Raw genomic sequence first — 17,603 nt, forward strand, 5'->3', positions numbered from 1 at the left:
ATCACCACCATCACCACCATCATCACCACCACCATCACCACCATCATCACCACCATCACCACCATCACCACCATCACCACCATCACCATCATCACCACCATCACCACCATCACCATCATCACCAGCATCACCACCTTCACCACCATCACCACCTTTACCACCATCGTCACCACCATCACCACCACCATCACCACCATCATCACCACCATCATCACCACCATCACCATCATCACCACCATCACCACCATCATCACCACCTTCACCACCATCGCCACCATCACCATCATCACCATCATCATAATCACCATCATCTTTCTATTCCATTTCTCATTTCTCCTCACTCCCACATGCCCGCATGATGAATAGAGGAGTAGTTTATTGGAGGCTGGTGTCCTCTTTCAGCAGGCACCTCAGGCTGTGGGCATAGAAATCTAGAGCTCTAGTAGCTATGTCTTCATGGACAATGGCTAGCTTTTTCCCACCATCCTGCCCCAGAGCTGGGGCTCTCCTGGGTATTGCCAGTGACCTGACTTTCATGGTCATCAGAAGATAGGACATCTGCTTGGGCTAAGTACTCAACACTTCCAGTGTAGAGCGAACAAAGGGCAGTCCTAAGGTTGTCTCTCTGAGATGTGATTTAATTTGGAAGAGAAGCAATGGATAAGCAGATTTTTAGCAGAAGTCGTCAACACAGCAACAATGATAAAAGTGGGCTGGGCGGGAAATTGGCTGCTTATTTGGAGCAGAGTCTGAATTCAGGAATGAATCCACATTGGCAATACCCACTATCCTAGTTCTCTGACTGCCAGAGCTCCAAAGATATATCTGCTATGACTATTTCAAAGAATCAGAGCCTATTTTTTCAGGCTGTGTGTCTGCAGTAAATATGAATGTCTCAGTCAGATACAATTTTATAGGCATGGCTCATGTGATAAAACATATTAAAATGTGATTAAAGGGAGTTCCCCGTTGTAGCTCATCGGAAACGAACCTGACTGACATCCATGAGGATGAAGGTTCCATCCCTGGCCCCGCTCAGTGGGTTAAGGATCTGGCGTGGCTGTGGCGGTGGTGTAGTCTGGCAGGTGTAGCTCAGATTTGACCCCTAGTCTGCTGGTAACTTCCATATACCACAGGTGCGGCCTGAAAAAGAAAAAAAATGGTTAAGGGATTTGTAGAGGAAAAACACATTCAGTAATGGATTTGTACCTCATTCTTTGGAGAGTGAGTGGCTGGAAATAGTTTTAAAGTAGCCACATAAAAATTATATTCTTATTTTAAATTTATCTTGAAATTTATTCATTTGAAATTTATTTTTCCCTTTGTGTTTCTACCACTGGAGGAATAAGGTTGCCTTGAAGAGACCCCTCTCCCTACCATTTGTATTTAACACAATTGCACTGTATCATCTCTTGACCGTTCTTATTTGCCACTATAGGAAATTTTCAAGCTTCTGTATAAATATATATGGCTTACTAGAAAATGTCAATATCCACAATCTAAAGTGAATGAATCCAGAAACAAGGATATAAATACATTATGTAGAATGATGATAGACATTAGAAAGTGGGTTTTTTTTTAAGTAGTTTGGAATAAAGGGATAGATAGATTGTGGAAATTATAGTTTTCATTTAATATTGCTCTTTTTTTTTTTTTTTTTTGCTTTTTAGGGCCATACCTGTGGCATATGGAATTCCCTGGCTAGGGGTCAAATCAGAGCTACAGCTACCTGCCTACACCACAGCCACAGCATCACCAGATCCGAGTTTCATCTGCAACCTACACAACTCACTGGCAACATGGGATCCTTAACCCACTGAGTGTGGCCAGGGATCGAACCCATGTTCTCCTGGAAACTAGACGGATTCGTTATCATTGAGCCACCATGGGAACTCCCAATATTACATTTTTAACCATGTATTTGTGTTAATGAGAGAAAGAGTATGAAAGAGGGAGGCAATGGAATTGACAATGAACCTTTAGACCTGTGGAAGTGGGATCTGCTTACGGACAAGACGATGGTGACACCACGATCCCAGGTATATAGATCTATGGCTTGATTTATGCACGGGTCTTATTAGCTATAAAATGAAAACATAAGCACTTCATCATTCCATAGTTTATCTCAATCTGCATGCTAACCTAAGTCTGAAAATACTACATAATTGATAACGAGGTGTCTAATGTTAAGGTCAAGAACAACAGCTTTGGGATTAGATTGGATCTGAGTTTCAGTCTCGACTTATTGGCTGTGTGGCCTTGAGCAGCTTACCTAATTGCTCTGAACTTCTGCTTCCTAGTCTGTAAGATGAGATAAAAATACCCACCTGCTAGGGTTGCGGAAAGGATTAAAAAGACTGAGTGTATGTAGCCCTTAGTGTGGTTCCGGCCACGCGGTGGATGCATGATGAGGGGTGGCTACTGCTGCTCTGGAAGAGATGCAGGTAGCATGTCATCACCTAGCGCTCTCTCTACAGGGCCACTCACAGCCCCTTGTCTCTGGCAACTCAAGCCAAGTAGATGTGTTTTCCTCGCGTAGGTGCAAGAAGGAGAAATGAGAGTTCTTCCAAACCCCCCACCTCTCCCACCCCAGCATTCCACTTTCATTTCTCTGGCAATTTCTTGTAAACACCCCCCCACACCCGCCCCCAGGCTTCAGCTCCTGTGCGACATTCTTCGTGAACCCTCTCGGGCCAGGCGGATACCTCTTCTTCTTGATTCCATGATACCCTGAGCGTATCTTCATCATTAGCCTACTGGACTGTTAATGGTGTATGTAAGAAGCTTTGGGCAAGGGTTATGATGTGTTCATCTTTATATCTCCGTTGATGGTAGAGTGGCTGGAACATCCTAAGCGTTAAAAAGTGTTTAATTTGGAGTTCCCATTGTGGCTCAGTGGTTAACAAATCCGACTGGGAACCATGAGGTTGTGGGTTTGATCCCTCGCCTTGCTCAGTGGGTTAGGGATCTAACCATGAGCTGTGGTGTACGTCTCAGACGCGGCTCAGATCCTGCATTGCTGTGTCTCTGGCGGAGGCCAGCAGCTACGGCTCCAATTAGACCTCTAGTCTGGGAACCTCCGTATGCCGCGGGAGTGACCCTAAAAGGACAGAAGACCAAAAAATAAAAAATGTTTAATTCAATGAATGAAGGACAGAGGGATGGATGCCTCAACCATTTATATCCAACAGGTTATTTTTCTGAAACAAAATGATGTCTCCCCTGTTTCCCATAGCTAGCCTAGAACCCTCGGCTTGCTTTTATCTGTTGGTTAATGGGTCATAATCTCTTAATTTGGGAAGTAATCTGCTGTGTCTATATTTTAAAAAGCTCCATCTCCAGAGATATGTTTCTCACTTTGGACACTGACTATCCAACCACCCTCCCTGCTTTTGTACACTGAGTGGTCTTCAGCATCTTTATACAATATCCGAATGCAGTGTCTCAGTAAACTCACTTGCACACTTGGCATTAAAAAATATATATATTACGGGAGTTCCCGTCCTGGCGCAGTGGTTAACGAATCCGACTAGGAACTATGAGGTTGCGGGTTTGGTCCCTGCCCTTGCTCAGTGGGTTAACGATCCGGCGTTGCCGTGAGCTGTGGTGTAAGTTGCAGACGCGGCTCGGATCCCGCGTTGCTGTGGCTCTGGCGTAGGCCGGTGGCTACAGCTCCGATTCGACCCCTAGCCTGGGAACCTCCATATGCCGCGAGAGTGGCCCAAGAAATAGCAAAAAGACCAAAAAAAAATTTTTTTTTGGTATATATTTGGTATATATATATATTTTATATATATATATATATAATGTTTGTGCATACAACTGGCTCAGTGAACAAGGATGAGAAATTGAGTTATTTATTCGATGACTCAGGCCTTGATTACTAAATTGGAATGTGCCTCTGTACCTTGAGGGAGCGGAGAAAAATCTAATAGATTAAATGAGACCGCTGTGAGTTTCTCTGTGCCTCTGCTGGAGCCTTGTACATGGGATAATTAAGTCCCTGGAAGAGGAAAACTGGCCATGAAATAACAAAATACAAATTTATCATCCATAGCAAGTGACTAGGCGCTTTTCTAGTCACAAATGTTCACATGGTTCTTCCCCCCCCTGCCCCCCGCCACGGGGATTACTCAGCCCTGTTTATTTTGTGCTGCACGTCTATCACTTGACATTGTTGCAGTGTGGATTTTTCCTTCATGGACACTATGTAATGGGGGAATTTTTTTTTTCTGTCTTTTTAGGGCCGCATATGGAGGTTCCCAGGCTAGGGGTTGAACTGGAGCTGCAGCTGCCAGCCTACACCACAGCCACAGCAATGCTAGATCCAAGCCATGTCTGCAACCTACACCACAGCTCACGGCAACACCAGATCTTTACCCTACTGAGCGGGGCCAGGGATCGAACCCACGTCCTCATGGATGCTAGCTGGGTTCGTTACCACTGAGCCAGGACAGAAAGTCCCTATAACGGGGGATTTGGGAAGCCCCATGAGGTGCCAGAAGGTAAAAGAGTTTTCATCCCTGAGAAGGATCCTGTCGAGAACAGCATACGCTCCTGTTGGGTTGATGAACTGGGTTGAAGGATGACACACAAGCAAATCCCGTCACTTCTATCAGAGACATGTCTGCACTATGTAGGCAAGGGGACAGTCCCTTCTCCCCTTCCTTCACTCACATGGCCTAAGTGCACCCGGCCTCCCTGTGAGGACATGCCCAGCAATGCCAAAGGCATTACCATGTACACAGTGGTATCTGACCCCATATTTATTAACTGTCAATAACGGAGCAGCTAAGCTTCTGCTTTGTGTGATGACACAGCAAGGCAGGATGGGATGTAGAAACCCCAAAGCGCTATGGCGCGTTGCCCCAGCGGGGAAAGTCTCACACGCGTGTGTCAGGACAGTTCAGAGAAGATTGTCATACGTGGTCTCGAGATTTCGTTTCAGCACCGCAGCTCTCACGAGTGATCTCCCTCTAACGTTCCAATCCTCTACTGTTAAAATGGAATTGGTTACAACACTAATTAAACACAGATTCTTCTTGCGTGGCCCTGTTTCTCTTCATGTTCTGTAACTGAAAAGATCCCGTCACACTGAACCTGTATGTACATGGGTATGTTTCATGCTGACACATGGGGGCTATCAAATAGATTCACTTATTCAGTTTGCCTTTAAAAATACAGATGTTGGAGTTCTCATCATGGCTCAGTGGTAATGAACCCGACTAGTAACCATAAGGATGTGGGTTCGATCCCTGGCCTCGCTCAGTGGGTTAAGGATCCGGCGTTGCCATGAGCTGTGGTGGAGGTCGCAGACACAGCTCGGATCCCATGTTGATGTGGCTGTGGCTGTGGCAGCTACAGCTCCAATTTGACCCCTAGCCTGGGAACCTCCATGTGCCGTGGGTATGGCCCTAAAAAAAAAAAGAAAGCACAGAGATGTTTATTGAACATCAGCTAAGGAAGGTACATAGACTCTGATCTTCTAAACTGTGAACGAATAGCCCGGGGCCCCTCTCCTTTCTGGGTAGCAAAATGCTGCCTCTTTTTTGTTCGGTAACCCACTCCCTCCCACTGCCTTGTGTGATTCTGTGAAAGAAATGGACCCTCCAGGCACCGGTGGAGTTCTAGCTCCTAGCCCACAGAAACCCGGGCTCGGGCACCAGAAGGAGCAGGGGAGGCTATGGTACTGTCCGCTGAGGTTGACCCCCGTCCACGCCATCTCTAGACCCAGGCTGTCAAGCAAAGCTCTGCTGTGTCATCCGGGACAGATGGCCCCACATCACTTTGGTGTACTGTCAACCAAGCCTCCTTGCCGAACACCGCCCCCCATCCTTGCAGCCTCATCACATTTGTGCTTTGAAAGATGATGATGCACTTCTCATTTGCTATCAGGCAGACTTGGAAAGCTCTTGTTTTCTCTGCCTTTGTATTTCTACCTAAAAACAAAACCAAACCAAAATACAACCAAAAACCCATCAGTCAGAAACAGCCCACGAGTTCACCCTTCATTCTTTTACAAACCGAAGGCTGTGCTTCCACCCCAACTCACCTGATTGAAATTTTGCTTTTAGATTCTTTCTTGAATTTTTCTTTTAAAATTATGAAAGTCGCTTACGTTGACTCTTGTAGCAGGTTAAATTCAGTAACAAAAGCCAAGAATTTGTGTCAAAGAGTTTATTCTTCAACAACCGTTTTTTCTGAATTTCATGACAATAGGCACAGGTAAAACCACATTCATTTGCACATATATATTCTATTTAAATTCGTTCAGCCACAGGCTTTTCCAAGAGAAAGAATGCTATAGTCAACGTTTCTGCAGTCCCATTTAATTTAAAGAAGCGTAAAGGAGGGATCAAAACAAAACTATATTAAACATCTATGTCCAAAAAATGTACTCCTATTATTTAATTCTTAGAATCACCCTGCAGGGTAGATTCTCGGACCTGTGCCTGCAGGTGGAGATACAGAAGCAAGAGACTTAAGCAAGACTGACCCAGCTAGGCTACGGTAGAGTTAGGGCTGACGCTGCCCCCTCCAGCTTAGGTCCTTTTCCCTGCTCGGTCTCTCGAACCCAGAAACAAACTCACCATCATCTTCTTGAAGCGGTTGTTTATTAAGCGCAGTTCTTTGCCACACGGACGGCTGTGTGAGGTAGCGGGTGTGGGGTGGTGAGAATCGCAGGCGTTCCGTGGGCAACCCTCAGGAAAACGAAGACCAGTCCCACCCAGTCAGGCTTTGTCCAGTCCGAAGGGAGACTAGCACCCTGAGCGAAACATCCCTTTGCAGACTTACAGGTATGAGACAAAGGATCAAAATCTACATAAACATAGTGCGAAACAAAATAACATAAGTGCTAAGTTCAAAATACTGTTTTGAGTAATTTTTCAAACACTGGGGTCACCCAGAGGAAGCAGAGTCTAAGCCCGGCTCTCCCAGGACGCTGGAGGCTTTGCCGTCTTCGCCGTGTGGCTTTTAAGGTGACTCAAGCTGTTGACATGGAGTCAGAAGAAGGACAAGGATTACTTTGGCCATGCAGGGTCCTTGGTGGTCCCATAGACCTTTTGGGATTGTGTGTTCTAGTTCTGTGAAAAATACCATGGATGTTTTAGACTGCATGAAATCCGTAGATAGCGTTAGTGGGAAACTAAAGACGAAATTCTTTCTGAAGCCTGACTTTGCCTGTTACACAGTCTCGCTGCCGTTGTAACGTGCCAGCAGGCCATTGAACGGTAGGCATGGCCTCAGCTAGAGACAGCCTGCGGAGGAGTCCCCAGACTTAGATACCTCTGCACCTCCCAAGCCTCGGAACTTGCCAGAGTCCCTGAGGAAGAGGTTGGAGAAGAGAGTCCCCTTTCATGTTGCTTTAGAGCTTGGGAATTTAAAGAAGAGCCCATGCAGGCCTCATGCAAAATTCCTGGCTTATAGCTGTGGCTTTTTTGAGACTTGGGCCGGGAAGCAACCACAAAGCATTTTTCTGCAGATCAGAGAAACTACAGCTGCACAGGTCTGTGTGCAGAAAGCCCCTTCCACAGTCACAGGAAACTGTGCCCTGATAATACAAAAACACCCACGATGGCCCCCGTTTAGGGGGCACGGACTACCTCCCACGGACCAAGTCCTTCCGTTTTCATGGCAGCCCTGTGAGGCCGGTGCCTCTGCATCGCTGGCTGATAAAGGGGGAAGCAGAGAATTGTAGTGTTGAAGTAATTCATCCAAAATCCAATAGCTATTGAGAGACAGATTTAAACCCACCTAGTTCCAGGCTAGACGCTTAATTATTTATTTAAGTAGTTGACTTACACTATTGTGTGAGTTTCAGGAATACAACAAAGTGATTCAGTTACGTATATGTACATACACACACACATTTTTTTTTCAGATGATTTTCTATTGCAGGTGGTTATAAGGTATTGAGTATCGTTCCCAGTGCTATCCAGTAAACCCTATGGCTAATCTATTTCATGTATAGTAATTTGTATCTGTTAATCCCATACTCCTGTTTTATCTGTTCCCCCCTCCCTTTCCCCTTGGGCAACCATAAGTTTTTTTTTCCACATCTGTGAGTCTGTTCTCTTTTGTATACAGATTCATGTGTGTTATTTTGTAGATTCCACATCCTAGTGATACATTATATGTGTCTTTCTCTGTTTGACTTACTTCGCTTAACGTGATCATCTGTAAGTCCATCCATGTTGCTGCAAATGGCAATATTTCATTCTCTCTATGGCTGTTATTCCAGTGTGTGTGTGTGTGTGTGTGTGTGTGAGTGTGTGTGCGTGTGTGTGTGTGTGTGTGCATGTGTTTCCACGTCATGGCTGTTGTAAATAGAGCTATGAACACTAGGGTGCAGCTGGTTTAGACTCTTGACTACTAATCCAAACTGCAGTTTGTATGAGAATCTCCCTTGACTTCACTAAGACTACTTATTCCAAAAGAGGGACTATTAATGGCTCTTGGACTTGAGGCTTGTGTTGTGGTTATTTTTTCTAGTGCTGACGGCAGGCAGGGCTACAGAGAACATAGGTCAAGCCCTTCTTTCCTGCCCAGACTGCTAGGAAGGAGGAAGGCCCTTCCTGTCCTCCTTCTTGGACCACGGTCCCTGCTTCCTTGGGTCTGTGCCCAGCATCTTTACTGCTCCCCAACATGCATTCAACTGGCTGCCCTGTGCATCTGGAGAAAACAAGCCAGACACGCACGGATTTGCTCTCCTAGTGCAGAGCAAGGGCCAAGCACTGCAGCAAAATGCCACCGTCCAAAAACCTCTGCACTCTTAGACCCAGCAGCCAGAAACCATTTCCCCAGAGAGCCCTTCAACTCCAATGCTGCACGTCACTTCCCAGGAGAAGGCTGATCTCAGAGCTGCAGTATTTGGGGTGTGGTGAAGTGGGAAATAAATGGGTAGGAGATCGAATGGGTCGGGTGCATGGATGCGGTGTGTCCTGCTGCAGGGTGGATGGCAGGTGAGACTGGCTCTCTTGCCGAGGGTGGAGGAGGGAAGGAGCCAGCTGCACTTTGATCAGACTCGGAAGGACTCAGGGTGAATATCGGACCCCACGTGAAAGAGCAAAGACACAAGATAAACAGTGAAGGCCATGCCCTTGAGAGGTGCCCACCAGCAACTGTTGGTGAAGATGGAACCTCTGAGTCTCGGGCAGCCCTGGCAGCCAGACTCTGAGAGAGACTTTGGTCCTTCTGGGGCCTGGAAGTTTCTGCAGACTGCTCCCTTCTTGCTGGAAACTCGGCCCTCCTGAACCACACAGCTGCCTCCCCCTTTCAACACAGATCCAGAACAGAGGGCAGGGCTCATATGGCCCCGACACACTCATCCAGCATCCCCTACTGCCTAAAACTGTTGCATTCTTTGGAATAAAGAATGAAGGGATGTCTCTGTTTCCCTTTAGCACCAGGTTTTATTGTTTATTTTCCGAAGCGGGGGGACTAGGTTTTGTGACAATTCCATGGAAACCATGAATTACAAAAATACACCTTTTAAATGGAGAACTCTCTAACGGGCACAGCACATTTCCCTGACGGGTGAAAAGTGTATCCTCACATTTTCCATGATGCTGTAGCCTTATCGGACAGACCACTGGTGATCCAGCCATAGATATAGACAGAGATGATGTGCGAAATAAGACTATTTGAGCACTTGTGTCCAAAACATACTCTGGCACCTGTCTTCTTGAAGAAGAGGAAGAGGAGAGGTTTGGTGTCCCTCGTTGTGTAGCTTTCACCTCTCTGCGAGCTTTGGGGCTGGAGTCCCCATTGTCCATCAGACACCTCTTTCTGGATGTTCCTGCTGACCTCTCAAAGTCCTGGCATTCAAAATAAACACGTCTTCCAATTCAAACATCCCTCCCTGTTTCTGCTAAAATCATCAGCAGCACAGGCTGAATAACGTCGTGCTGATTTCATTCCTACCTCATCCTTGTCCCCACACCTGCATCTGACAGGTCTGACCGTGAACTCCTTCTCCCCTTTGTCCCCACCTTTGTTTTCCTTGTCCCCAGCTAAAGTAGGTCCTCATGACTTCTTGCCTAGACCTGGCTAACTATCACCTAGTTGATCTTTTGCAGCTCATTTTTCCTGCCTTCAGCTTATCTCACCCACTCCTGCCAGATGAATCTCCTGAAAGCAGGACCCTGAAGGGTCTCTCACCTGCTCAGATGCCTTTAAGACTCCCCACAGCTGGCAGAATAAAGAATATCCCTTCATGGACTTGGAGAAGAGACTTGTGGTTGCCTGATGGGAGGGGGAGGGAGTGGGAGGGATCGGGAGCTTGGGCTTATCAGACACAACTTAGAATAGATTTACAAGGAGATCCTGCTGAATAGCATTGAGAACTATGTCTAGATACTCATGTTGCAACAGAAGAAAGGGTGGGGGAAAAAACTGTAATTGCAATGTATACATCTAAGGATAACCTGACCCCCTTGCTGTACAGTGGGGAAAAAAAAAAAAAGAATCTCCCTGCAGTCTCCAAGGTGCTGGTGATCTGGCCTCCCCGCTCCAAGACCTCTTTCCTTCTGCCACCTTTATTCCTGCTGTGCTTTAGGGTGGAGGGTCTTGGCTTACCTGTCCTTTTACCCAAAATGCCTTTCTATCAACTGTAAACTTTCACACTTGACTCACCCTGTGAGGCCGTCCAAGGTGGTCCCCCTACATGGATGCTTCCCAGACCCACTCCAGTTAGACGTGGACATTGCCCCTTGGGAACTTTATCGCATTGTACTTTATCTTGGGGCATTTATGTTTTGTTTGTTTGTTCTACGGTTGTATTCATTTATTCATTCAACAAAGTAGTAAATACCTTGAAGGTAAAAATCCTCGATGAATAGATCTTGAGTGAAAGTAAGCTTGCTTTTTTTGGCCATTTTAACTCTTTCTCATAATGATGGAAAGAACTTTTTGTGCCTATAATAGGGCGGTTCTGCAAAATCCATTAGAAAATTCAAGCCTGAAGTTGAGAGCGCAAACATAATCGTTTTCAACCTTTAAGAGCCGTTTCTATTCACCATTTTTATTTTTCCTTTAGTTAATTATGGAGAGAACGGCTTTTTCAAATGTTACTGACCAGTCATGTGTCACGCCAACCTTCTCATCATCTTGTCCTCACTCTTTTTCTTGCGGGTTCTACCTGTTGATGGGGTGTGAAGGAGAAGTGGTGTTTAAAGCAAAGCTCCAAGAATTCATGCTAATGTAATTCAGACAGGCATTACTTCAAAGCCCTACACATGCTTCATCATCACCAAACACTTCTGAAAGCATAACACCAGGTCAGGCTTTCCCTAAACCCTTTTTGGTTTGGCTTTGATCCTTACAGCAGGCATCAGGTGACGCTTCTAATCTTTCTGTAACAGGAAAGATGCAAGAGTATTTGCGATCGTCCTCCAAGCTGCAAAATTGCATATTCTAGTCATTAAAGACATGCCTTCTTTGCTGTTCTCTCCACTTGCCCTGCAGATGGTGGCCGTTAGTAAATATGAACACAGCTCTAGGTTAACCAGCATCCAGCAGAGAAGGATTTTACAAATGTTACCACCAGCATTGTCAAAATGCTCAATAAAAAGCCTAACTTTGGATGCGATTTTGTCACGATAGAGTCACTGTTTCCTTCCAGGCTCATAATTTTTGAATGTTTGATTTGCTTTTAATGTTTTTGAACTTTTAGTTAAGCAGAAATAATAAAACCTGCCTTCTGAATAGTCACATAATACAATCAGCTGTAGGTATTTACCTTTTATTTACCCACAGTTTTAGAGCCTGCTCTAAGCTTTTCATAGCGGACTAGGCATAAATCAGCTCTATGCTGGACAAGACAATAGGAAATTGGCACTTTTTATTTGCCTTCACATCTGGTAATTAATGTTGAATCTAAACTTTTTACTTAATCAGATGTTCGCTGAGCCTCAAATAGAGCTAAAATGTCTACTGCAAGCCCAAGGCATGGATGGCTTCTGGCCTGTCCGTTAGGACCTGTGTGTGTGGAACTGCTAGAATGAACCACTAAGGACTGTAAAATAATTTTATGGCTCTAGAAATTTTTATTTTGTAATGATTTTCATCATTGTTTTTGACGGTTGAATCAAAACCAGTTGTTTTGTAAGTTGAATCTACATGACGTAAATGAGCCTGTACTGTACTTCTTCAGCAGTATTTCCCCATGCTTGCTATTTTCCCAGAAGGCGCTGATTTCTCTTTTTAGAGATCGTTAATGTTAGCATCAACTTTTTGTATTTGCTCTTTCTCTTTGGCCAAAAGAAAAAAAAAATCAAGAATGCAAAATAAATCCAAATAGAATTATATAGAAAAAATTTAAACCTATATTGAGTTTACCGTGTACATGCAACAACTACAACAATTTCGCTTTATTGGCTATTGTTAATTTCACTCAGGGATAACGTAGCATCAATCACAGGAATGCCTCATGGACAATCCTCATGTACCGTTTATGGCTTCTGTGTAGCATCATTGGAATATGGTGGTGCTCTTAGGAATGTTAAAATAGGTAAAGCTTATAGTTTTCCTTCACAAAATGTTTGCAAACCACTCTCCTGTTTTTTTTAATTGGCGCATTTCCAGGCAGAAAGGATAGTGCCGTTAACAGCAATTGAGATACAAAGGGCTTCAACGGACACCTTCGCACTCTTAGTCAATGTGCATTGACATCCTGACATGTACACATTGTTATCAGTAACAGTGTAGCCTGTGAAATATAATATGTATCAATAAGAGATTACAGCTAAGTCGATGGTGTGATTATATATTACAAAAATGCTACAGAAGCTAGAAAGTCGCTGCGGCCCGACAATTTACAAAGGAGGAATTGGAGATAAACTTGAGGAGAGGCACAGCTGGGAGTCACGTGACGTGGATTCCTGGGACTGGACCTCACCGGGGGAAAGCACAGAGGATGAGCAGAAATAAGGCCAAGCCAAAGAATGGCGGACTTGGAGGCTCACTGGCGCCTCTGCTTGGGTTTTATACTGGAAGCATCAATTACATTGACCACACACAGGTCCTTCCGGAAAGATCTTCTTCACTCACAGCCCAGGAAGGGCAACCTAAGCACAACCGCACACAACCCACCCTCAATGCAGCCACCTTGGCTGAGGGACCAAGGGTCCTCCAACACCCAGTCTTGTTGGAGACCCCTGAACTGCTGACCTCTTTAGAAGGCCAATATCTGCTGATGCCGAGTTCTAAAGGACAGGGTCTCCTTCAAAGACCAGATAAGGGAGTTCGGCATAAACCATGCTATTCTGTACCAGCTGCCCTGTGCCCTAAAGGGATGCACCCGTGCTAATAGTTTCCTTTGTTAGTCACCAAGAGGTGGCTTTGTCGTTGCCTACACCTGCTCCTGCTCACGAATCTACTTACCGCACCTTCCTTAATAAAACCCATGTGGGCTAAAGCCCAGCGCCTTTGTTCTGCAGAACCCAGTGCCTCCTGGTCCCCCCTTTCTAGATGTAAAAGACTCTTGTGTTTTGTTATCCCAGGTTGTCCCTCTTCCAGGACCTCCCGTTGCCCTGCAGCGCTGGACAGGGCACAGCCCAAGCCAGTGAGACTTCAGTCCCAGAAACTGAAAGGAGATGCTTAGAAATAGAGTTGCTCAGGGTTGAACACTTGAGTTGAACGTCACGGATTTAGGGACCGAAGCTTCAGAGCAAGAAGGACTAAGCAGCTGTGTTGAGAAGGATCTGATCCAACAAACTCATGGAGAGAGAGCTATGGAGCTAGTATTTGTCTAAGGACTGTAGTTTCTGTGAAGTCCCAATGTGTTCTCTGAGCTTGATTTCCTTAATAGAAATCAGCATAAGAGTTGTTTTTCTTTTTCTTTTCTTTTTTTTCCTTGCACTAAGTAATTTCTGAGACAGTGCTTCTTTCTGGACGCACTTTAGTGTTCATCTTTATTTTTCATTAACCTCACTCATTTCTAATCTCCGCCGTTATCTTTGCTGTCATTTCGGCTATTTAGAGATCTATTTCCTTGTTATTACCCTTTTCCACTTTTCTCCTTATCGCTTCTTTTTCCTCCCTGGTCGTTTACCAGTATCATCAGTGTTCTCACTAACACGATTTGATCATTTACAGAGATGAAGCAACATGGTTTTTGTTGTTGTTGTTAATTTTTTTTTTTTTTTTTTTTTGCCACAGTGGGTGTGTGATCTCAGCTCCCAGAAGACCAGAGATTGAACCCAGGCCACAGAGGTGAAAATGCTGAATCCTAACCACTAAACTACCAGGGGATCCCCAAATTCAATGAACTGACCCATTTGATCAATGCAACGACCAATTATATTTTGTGGTGAGTGATTTTCTTATCTTTGGCCCTGGCTATTTCTATCATTGCTTAGTATTTGAGTATTTTTTAATTACTTTGGATTGAGAATTATTCCCAAGTGCTAAAATCACTAGATATCCACTAACAATTTTCATGTAAGGTATGACTATCATGGTTTTCCTTAAGTAAGTAAGTATATTTAATAGTTCTCCAAAACCAAAGAATGATTTATTTCTGACTGAAAATAAGTAACATAAAATGAGCTTACTACCGATAAAACTATCACTAGGCCGTTCCCTTCTGTCACTGGTCAATGGGAGAAAAAGATGCGAGGCAGAGACAAGTTAGTCATAGGAACCCATTGTGGATTTAAAAAAAAAATGCCTTTTGTTGTTGTTGTGTTTTTTTAAGGGCTGTGGACTTGGCATATGGAAGTTCCCAGGCTAGGGGTTGAACTGGAGCTGCAGCTTCCAGCCTATGCCACAGCCACAGCAATGCCAGATCTGAGCTGAATCTATGACCTATACCACAGCTCATGGCAGTTCTGGATCCTTAACCCACTGAACGAGGCCAGGGATCGAACCCATGTCCTCATGGGACCTCCTAAATGCATTTTAAAAAAAACTTCTTGGTGTTCCCGTCGTGGCTCGGTGGTTAACAAATCTGACTGGGAACCATGAGGTGGTGGGTTCGATCCCTGGCCTTGCTCAGTGGGTTGAGGATCCGGCATTGCCATGAGCTGCTACAGCTCCGATTCGGCCCCTAGCCTGGTATCCTCCATATGCCTCGGGTACAGCCCTAGAAAAGACAAAAAGATGAAATAAATAAAATTTTAAAATAAATAAAAAAAACCTTCTTTGTCTGCTGCATTCCATGTGGTGGTCAGCAAAGCCTCCCTGATCTGGATCTGCTGACTTTGGAACAGAGATCTGAATGAGCAAGGGAGGGAGCCATCATGTCCCCGGGGGGCATTTTCTCCATTATCCACAGATATTCTTTGATTGCACAAAGCGTCGTGGCAGCCTACATTTTCCATCGATCTCATGGAAGGGATTCAGTCATGGCCTGTGTTTCTGGGTAGAGTGAGTCGAAGATATGTTTAAGTCCTAATCGGTGGTACTTGGGAACGCGACCTTATTTAGAAATAAGGCTTTTCCTGATGTAATCAAGCAAAGAGGAGGTCGTTCTGAATGAGATGGGCCTTCAATCCACTGACTGGTGTCTTTATGAAAGTAAAGAGAGGGGAAATTCCCTTTGTGGCTCAGCAGAAACCAATCTGACTAGTATCCATGGGGATGCCACTTGGATCCCTGGCCTTGCTCAGTGGGTAGGACATCCTGAGTTGCTGTGAGCTGTGTGTGGTGTATGTTGCAGACGTGCTCAGATCCCACATTGCTGTGGCTGTGGCGTAGGTGGCGATTTAGACACCAAGACACGAGGAGACATGCAAGGATGAAGGCCCCTTATAATGAAAGCAAAGACTAGAATGATACAGCCATAAGCCAAGGACCACTAACCACCAGCCAGCAACCATCAAAAGCTAGGAAAAGATATAGAAAGATTCTTTCCTAGTGCCTTCAAAGGGAGTGTGGCCCTGCTAACCCCTTAATTTCAGACTTAGAGTCTTCAGAATGTAAGCTTGCTTTCTTGGGGGAAAGGGCCCACTACGACACCGACCAATGGCTGAGCAGAACCACACTGATCTCAGCTGCATCTGGGACCTATACAGCAGCTTGCAGCAACGCCGGACCCTTAACCCACCGAGTGGGGCCAGGGACCACACCCACAGCCTCAGAGACACTAGTTGGGTTCTTAATCCACAAAGGCAGCCCCAATATTTTCTTTTCAAGTTCACCTAATGCTACAAATGGGAAGATGTAGACAGATTGGTAAAAGGATGATGCGTCCATTAAAAAGAGGTAAGTGTCGTTTCATCCTTATCTGCAAAGCACTCTCACCATTTCTGTACGCAGCAACGTGATTATATTTCAAGGACTATTTGTGTTTGTGTGTGTCTGAAGCAGATGTGGCCCTATTTCAGGCAGTCTGGGTGAAAGCACTATTAGGTTGTAGTGAGAATTTCTCACTCGCCCTCATGGCTTTGAAATCCAAAATTTATATGAGATCTTCCAGAAGGCTCTTGGATTCTGGCCACAAGGAGCTCTGGAGGGCTACTCTTGAAGCTGTTGTCTGGCACCGAGGGGTTTGGGGACCTGGTGCCATGGAAGAGTTTGCTAGCTTGTCCTAGAGTGTCATGCGTGTGTCCTCTTCATCTATTTGTCTCACCAAATATGGTCAAGTCCTCATTTGTAGAAGTTTCCATGCTAGTCTCTGAGATGCCTCTCCATCTGGGTCACTTGTGCCAGCTCTGTATGTCTTGCCAGGAGGAAATCTGAAGCCATCTCCCTCTCCAGGGAGGTGCATGGCAGTCAAAAAATTGTCACTCGTATCTCCCTGAGTATCTGATCTGAGCACTTGCTCATCCTTCCGACATGAAAGAGTTAATGCAAGTTTTTTGGCACCTATCACACTTTGGGAGCAACTCAGGCCACGAGAGGAGGAGGGCTCGGGTGACGTGGAGGAGTGTATGTGGGCGTTGGGAACGCCAGTCACAGGCTGCTCTTTTGCTCGCTTCCCTTCCCCCACCCTTGGCCTGTGCATGTGCGTGGGAACTTAAATGCACCATAAAACATCCCTAGAGGAACTGGCCTTGTGCTGAAGAAGGCAGCACAGCCCTGAGATGAATGGATTCAGGAGCCTTCTGAGCAGAGGAGAGACAGCACCTAGTATTTATGGGACCGTTAAACTCCCACATGCTCTGGACCTATGAATCTGGAGAAGTGTCATCCAGCTGTCAAGCCCAGATTCTTCCCTAGCATTTCTCAAAGTCCCGGTCCCTCCCAAACACGGATGATGGGACAGAGCCAGAATGGGCTCATTCTGAACTACACCAACATAACTCTCTTCCTAAATGAAAGGATATATTTCTTCTGTGCGAACGATGATATTTTAAAGATAAAACTTGCATTTACTCATTGCTTAAGCAATCCCTACAAGGCTTGAGATCTCCGAGGCTGGAGGATCGCAATGCGGATGGAGAGAAGTAACTTGGACCTACCTGCGGCCAAGTGTAGCAGGACCAGATAAGGAAAAGCAGATGCAGGTTCACTCTTTTCAAAAGACCAGAATCTGAAGCCAGGTTTGTCACGCCTTTTCGTACTTGGGCTTGTTTTTCATCCTTCTGAGCCATGTTCTTCTCCTTCTCTCCATCCATAAAGTGGGAGCATGAATGCCTTTCCTGTTGTTCATTCCCAAT

At 45.3% G+C, this 17,603-nt stretch overlaps 1 long non-coding RNA gene across 1 annotated transcript in view; it reads left to right on the top strand.

Moving 5' to 3' along the window:
* Window positions 1–17,603, top strand: part of LOC110255633 — a 139,135-nt gene that overhangs the window by 100,814 nt on the left and 20,718 nt on the right. Inside the window, exon 2 of the long non-coding RNA XR_002336203.1 lies at window positions 14,161–14,311. This is a non-coding gene — a long non-coding RNA (uncharacterized LOC110255633). The remainder of the gene's footprint in view (window positions 1–14,160; window positions 14,312–17,603) is intronic.

Source organism: Sus scrofa, chromosome 10 (assembly GCF_000003025.6).
Source record: "Sus scrofa isolate TJ Tabasco breed Duroc chromosome 10, Sscrofa11.1, whole genome shotgun sequence".
In the NCBI taxonomy this organism is placed as follows: Eukaryota; Metazoa; Chordata; class Mammalia; order Artiodactyla; family Suidae; genus Sus; species Sus scrofa.